The sequence below is a fragment of the Dermacentor andersoni genome, chromosome 3 (genome assembly GCF_023375885.2).
Source record: "Dermacentor andersoni chromosome 3, qqDerAnde1_hic_scaffold, whole genome shotgun sequence".
NCBI lineage: Eukaryota > Metazoa > Arthropoda > Arachnida > Ixodida > Ixodidae > Dermacentor > Dermacentor andersoni.
In genome coordinates, this window is record NC_092816.1 from 125800763 (window position 1) to 125807972 (window position 7210).

Below are 7210 nucleotides of genomic sequence, written 5' to 3' on the forward strand. Positions count from 1 at the left end.
AGTAAATATGGGTCGAGATCCAGTGGTAGTAAGTTAAGGTGCCAGCGTGAGGTAGACGCGGTGATGGGAAAGAGTGCTCAAAGTTGAGAGCCGTTAACGAGGTGACGTGAGTGAACACACCACGTGCATGTGAATTAAAATCTGAGCGGAGATGAATGGGAATCAAGTGTCTGAAGGAATGCAAGAGTGAGTGGTAGTGTAACTGCCTGGAAGCTGATTCACTGTGATGGTGAGTGTCACTGAGTGTTCTTCAGCATCAGGAAAATATGTTTGGTGCTGTCCAGAAGCTGCAGGCATGGATGTGAATGAGTATCTGTTACTGAGAGGGTGAGTCGCCGTGACCCGGTAGTAAAGAGTGCGAGGAGGAGGAATAAACTTTATTTGTGCACAGCAGATTTGAAACCTAGGCCTCTCTACCTAGATGACGGCCTCGAGCCCTTGGGCTCAGGCGGCATCTTCGGCCTCCTGGTTTGCCTTGAGTTAGTCTTCCTGTGCACAGCTGAGCAACGCGGTCTCCCACTGCTCTCTGGTCTTGTTAATTTTATTCTGTGCGGGTGTTCGAGGACAAGCCCAAACAATATGTTGTAGGTCCGCCCTTAATTAAAATGAATTAAATTATGGGGTTTTACGTGCCAAAACCACTTTCTGATTATGAGGCACGCCGTAGAGGAGGACTCCGGAAATTTCGACCACCTGGGGTTTTTTAACGTGCACCTAAATCTAAGTACACGGGTGTTTTCGCATTTCGCCCCCATCGAAATGCGGCCGCCGTGGCCGGGATTTGATCCCGCGACCTCGTGCTCAGCAGCCTAACACCATAGGCACTGAGCAACCACGGCGGGTCGGTCCGCCCTTCCTTGACAGAATCTAAATCTGTCCGTGTAAAGGTCCGGGTAGTAGCGGTGGTAGGCCACCGTGTTCAGATATGTATCTGTTTGTAAGAGGTGCCATGCCGTCGGTTGCCGTTTACGCAGCGAGGAGTGGGGGGGGGGGGGGGGGGGGAATGGGCCCTTCCCAATTTATTGTGTTTGGTGATATCGTTAAAGCTGGTCATCCGGTCACTCTCCGTTCCCAGTATTTGTTACGTGTCACCTGCTCGGCCCGTCAGTTCAAGAGCCAAGTTGTGCGCAATTTCGTTCCCGGGAAGGGAGGAGTGTGCAGGTGCCCGTATAATGTGAATGTCGCGATCGTCATGAAAGTTCTTTAAAATTCTGAGCGCTTCCGGCGAGATTCTTCCTTTTGCATATTTCTTGACGGCTGTCTTGGAGTCGCCTACTACGATGTTAGCCTCCGTGGAGGCTATTGCCAGTGCTAAGGCAGCGTTCTCCGGCACCTCCGCCTTCCCTGTTTTTACTGTGCCACAAACTCTGCAGTCACCCTCTATACTCGTACCAACTATCGACATACTTGTCTATTTGCATACTCCGCCGCGTCAACATAGAGTACGTCCCTGGCCCTACGGAAGCTTTTGTGGAGAACTCTCGCTCTTGCGATTCTTCGCTCTTAAAGAAACTCCGGGTGCATGTTTCTAGGGATTGGGGGTATTAATAGATGTTCCCTTATTTTCCATGGGATGTCTCTCCGCACTCAGTGCTCTGCTTCGTAGGTTATTCCGATATCATCTAAGATGTGCCTCCCCGTCAAATTCTGTGTGAGCCTTTCATACTGCGCTACTCTCTGAAGCTCAATAAGTTTGGCCAGCTTGTTGTGCACTCTGAGCGCCGAAAATTTCTCGTTTGACGTATTTGCCGTGTTTGCCTTATACGCCCTTCTAATAATTCATTCTATATTGGCTTTCTCCGCAGTGTACAGCTTGAGGTAAGGGACCACACATGCGATACGACTGATTTCGAATGTTTCTATTAATCGGATGAGCTTGTGCTCTTTCATGCCATAGTACCTGTTGGATATCCGCTTTATTAGTCTGATTGTTTCTTGACCACTCTTGTCAAGTAGTCTAATGGTTTCTCCGTTATGGCCGTTTTGGTATAACCGGATTTCCAGTATTCTCAGGCTCTCGCCTATCGGTATCGTAGTGCCTTCTACTGTGACCACATGCCCGGCCTTACCCTAATGCTTTTTTGAGCCCGGCATATGGCTCTATAGAGCAGAAGTTCTAATTTCTGCGAGGAGAATCTCAGTCCCTTGTCTTTGATGTAGTCGTCAACCGTGTTTACTGCTGTTTGGAGGATCCCTTCCAATGCCCATCGCTTCCACCCGCCGCCCAAAGGGTGATGTCGTCCGCGTATAGGCTGTGTCGGAGTCCTTCTATCTTTTCGGGTCTCGCAGGAAGACCGATCATTGCCACGTTGAATCGAAAGGGCGATAGGACTGAACCCTTCGGAGTACCCGTATTACCGAGTTCGAGCACCTGCGATTTGCATTGTCCAATTGAAATCTTTGTGGTAGGATCGGACAAGAAGTCGTTGATGTACGCGTATGTTTTACGTCCTATATCCAGCTTTTGGAGATTTTCTAGTATTGCCTTCTGCGCGATGGTGTCAATGGCCTTAGTTAGATCGAGACCTAGTATTGCCTTGGTGTCTACAGTTTTCTCACCCGCATCTATGATCAGATGTTTTAGTTTGAGCATAATATGCTGCGTCGATAACTTGGGTGGAAATCAAACCATGGTATGCGGGTGAAGTCCTCCATCATCAATGTATATCGTGAGGCGTGTGAAAAATACTTGTTCCAAGAGTTTACCGACGCAGGATGTTAGCAATATGCGCCTTAAGTTCGTCAGTTGTGGTTTCTTTCCGGGCTTCGCTGTAAAAATGATTTGGGCTGATTTCCATTGACTTGGAATGCGACCTTGCTCCGAGCAGTTATTCATGTAGTCCGTGAGATCTCGGATGGATACATCGTCGAGGTTCCTGATTGTTGTGTTGCTTATCCCATCAGGTCCTGGTGCAGATTTCGGTTTGCACCTGGTATGTTCATATCTGACTTCTGCCTCCGTAATACGGGCATGAAGATCTGGATTCTCGTTACCTAGGTAATCCGGGAGTCGTTCTTTATCCGCATCTCCGACGTACATTTTTCGGAGCTCTCGAAAGAGCTCTTCTTCTGTACCGTCGTAGCTGTGTATAACCTTCTGTACCATCCCCTATGGTTTTTGTACTGCCAGGGTCCAAGAGGCACCGGAGAATGTTCCAGGTCTTGGACATTCCTATCTGCCTTTCCATCAAGTCGCACGTGGCTTCCCGCTTTTGTTGGTTTAGCCTATTTCCATAATCTCGATTTCCTTGTTTAATTCAACAATTCTCTTGCTTAATTTCCCATTATGCTTTTCCTGTTTCCATCTATTCAGCATATACTTTCAGCAATACTACCTTTCCCTTCCCACACGTGCAATAATCTGCTATCCATCTCCTCTTTCCCTGCCTTCTCTGGAACAGATTTGGTAGCTCGTTTAATGCTTTCTTGTAGTTTCTCAGCCCATTTCTCAACGTCCGTTATAGTGTCTTCTGCATTTTCTTGTCGGATTTTGCGGAAAGAGTCCCATTCTACAAGTTTCAGTTCTCTACCCCTCTTTTTCTTGGGCCTGCTTGTACCGTTGTGACGACGATGTACGGGTCACTACCTAAGCTTTCCTGAATGTTTGTCCACTGAGAACCTGATACATTCTTCATAAATGGGAGACCTGCTGTCGTGTCGTTGGTTACGCTTTCCTATTCTGGTTGGTGCCTGATAGTCAGTTATGACCATTAGTGCTTCATGCTTAGCGTCTGCCCATATGCTTCGGCACTTAACGTTCTCTATGCTGTATCGCAAAGCCGCGTGTGGCGCATTAAAATCGCCGACCACGACTAGCGTCTGCTTGGGCGCAACGCTGAAAGCTTTGTGCAGGAGTGGGCCGAATTTGGACTTATATGTTAGGAATAAATAGACTTCCCTCTTCTATACGGGAGGGGATTATTTAAATCAGGACGTGGTTTATGCCGCGCACACCGGTATCGTGCTCGACAGCCGAGAGTAGGAGTGGATATACCTGCGAATTATGTGCCACCCTCAGTAAAGGTGAACGCTCCTGAATATGCATTTGTCAGCTTATAGGAAACAAGTAACTAGTATTTAACAAATAATAAAGGATATATATAAAAAATAAAGCATATATATTACGGTATCATTTCCTGAAAATTCTAAAACCTAACATACACTTTCCTTCCTACAATCGTATTCATGTTTTTCTCATACCAGCGTCAACTATAGTCAAGTTCCCCTTTATGGAAAGGAATGACTTGTATAACCAACGAACTAACCCTGCCCATGTTCCTGTGCTAGCTGTACGCTGCGTGACCAAGCACTTTGCAGGTATTGCTGTACCCTTTGCTTTGAACTAATGTGATGCGATATAATGTATATACGCACTCTTATTGAAGATTTCTGCATGAACAATGTGCGGTTAACTGCTATAAACGTTTTAAGTATAATTTGAGTGTTTTTTATAGTGCTCGAGTAGCTACACAGGCATGGGTGTTAGCCTGATGAAGGTGAGTACCCACCCTAATGGTCCACCGGTCATCTAACCTGCGCATTACATGACCTGCCCAGTTTCAATTTTTCATCCTAATGTCAATTTGAATATCGACTATAACCGTTTGCTCTGTTACCTAAACAGCTCTCGTTATGTCTCTTACCTTTATGCTTAGTGGCGAGGTCAGGTCACATCAGGTCAGGTCAGTTTATTTCCTTAAAGGCCCCTTTATCAGGGGTGTTACATAAGGGGTGGGGCACATCTTGCAACAATTCAACGTGATAACAAACGAAGCATTTGAAAAGTGGTAGATCCCCTGTATAAACAAGCAGATACTCGTGATAAATTGTCAATTACAAGAAAAAAGCAACAATTATTTTGGCCGAAGAGAAAAAACAGTGGCGATGGAAGATTCACTTCAGTAACCAGTGGAACATTTGAAAAAAAGGTAGATACATTGCATACAATCGAAAACGTATGGTAGATGATAAATTCGCACAATAAGGTAATTGATTTGACAAAATTGAAGAAACCTCAGCAATGAACACAAGGTGATTATTTGTATGTGCAACGTAGTGGAGAAGGGTATTCCAATCAGTTGCTGTTCGAGAAAAAAAGAAGCAGAGAAGGTAGTTGTGTATGAGCGTGGTTTTAAAACTTGGAGCGGATGACGAGCGCGTTGTGATGTTCTTGCGGGTGGAATGATGTATGGCACACGATTAAGTGAACTGTAGAAAAACATATAAAAAATACCAACGCTGGCTATCTTACGGTGGTGTGAGAGTGACTCTAACTCAGGTTTCTCTTTTAAGGATGATATGCTTACGTTATATGAGTAGGATGAATGAATGTATCTTACTGCACAATTTTGGAAGCGCTCCAGTGCATTAACGAGATATCTTTGATATGCGTTCCAGATTGGTGACGCATATTCGACTTTAGGTCTGATAAGTGACTTGTACGCCACAAGTCACTGAGGCGCATGAGGCGCATGACGCAAGTGGCGCCTCATAAAGCCGAGTGTTTTGTTCGCCGATGATACTATGCTGTTGACATGCGAGCCCCAGTTAAGATTACAGGAAATTAAGACGCCTAAGTACTTGAATAATTTTACTCCTTCAGTCTGATTGTTGGCTATTGTTTAAGAAGGCAAGAAGGGTGTACGACGACGAGTAAATGACATATGTTTACATTTTTTTTTGATTAAGAGTGCCAATGGGCAAACCAAGACTGTACATGGTTGAGATTTTGTTGCAAATTATCTCCATCAGTGCCATCGTTAATGGTATGATAAATAACCCAGTCGTCAGTGAACATCCGAATTTTGCAAGGTACACGAAGCGGTAAGTCATTGATGTAGATTAAAAAGAGAAGTTGTCCAAGAACACACCCCTGAGGGACACCTGAACATACCGGAAGGTTGACGGAGCACTGGTCGTTGATAGTAACGAATTGCTCGCGGTTACTGAGGAACGTTTCAAGCCGTTTTAATACATCCATGTATAATTTCAAGAGAGAAAATTTATGTAAAAAGTGACGATGAGGGACTTTGTCAAAAGCTTTTTCATAGTCGAGGAAGATAGCATCAGTTTTTTGATTACAGTCAGGATTCACATGAAGGTCGTGAAGTAAAAGAGCTAGTTGAGTCTCGCAAGAAAAGCCCTTACGAAATCCATGCTGTGCAGGATGAAAAAAAGTGGTTCGCGTCTAAATGGTCCATGATGAGTGAGTAAATTACGTGCTCCATTACCTTACATGGAATATTTGCTAAGGAGTTGGGGCGATAATTTAATGGGTTAGTCCTGTTACCTCCCTTGTAGATAGGAGTGACCTTTCCTACTTTCCAGTCATAAGGGATGCAACCTGTTGAATGTGACTGAGAAAATAAGAGACACAAACACGCAGCTGAGATATACTTAGTATTCTTTAACAGTTTCGAGTTAATACCGTCGATACCGGTGGATGAAGAGAGTTCGGGATTATCAATTACTTTGGAGATACCATCTACGGAGAAGGTGATGGCCGGCATTACAGATACTATGTTAATAGACATTAATGGTAAGGAAGAACTGGTATCTTTAGTAAAAACTGAGTGGCGAGTCCTTAGAGGCTAACTTGCACGACTTAAAAATAAGACAGAAGTTTTCAACTTTTTTTTTTCAAATTCTTCCTATCTTAACTCTGCAATTTCGCTTTTACAACGCCTATTCGCCATTGCGTATCCGTCATAAGAAGATCATCTATCTGCCGCCGTCACGTACTTCTTTGTACCTGAAGTCCTTCATTCACACGGCCAGAGACTGGAATGATCTCGCCAATCAAACTGAGTACCATTTCAAAGCCTCTATAGAAGAACATTTTCTTCATTGAACACAAATGCACTCCTCAAGTAACACCCGAAGAGGGGTGCTTGAAAAATTATAACTTACTTGAACAAAGCAAATAGTGGGCATTTCACAGCACTAACATAGAGTACGGCTATGTATTGCCATAGAAAACATTAGCTTGCTTAATAACCTTGCTTTCTTAACGTAAACAAGGGCGAATATAGACGACCTACTTGCAGTAAGATGTGTGCTACAGTTGGTAGTTTTCAGGTATTTGCCACCTCCCTATCTCATATTCATTCCAGATAACTTGTTGGCCTGTGTGAAGACGAGGGCACATGCCAGCAAATCAACAGAAACAAAGCATGCAGCTCAAAGGCTCTAGCGGCTTGCACAGAGATTG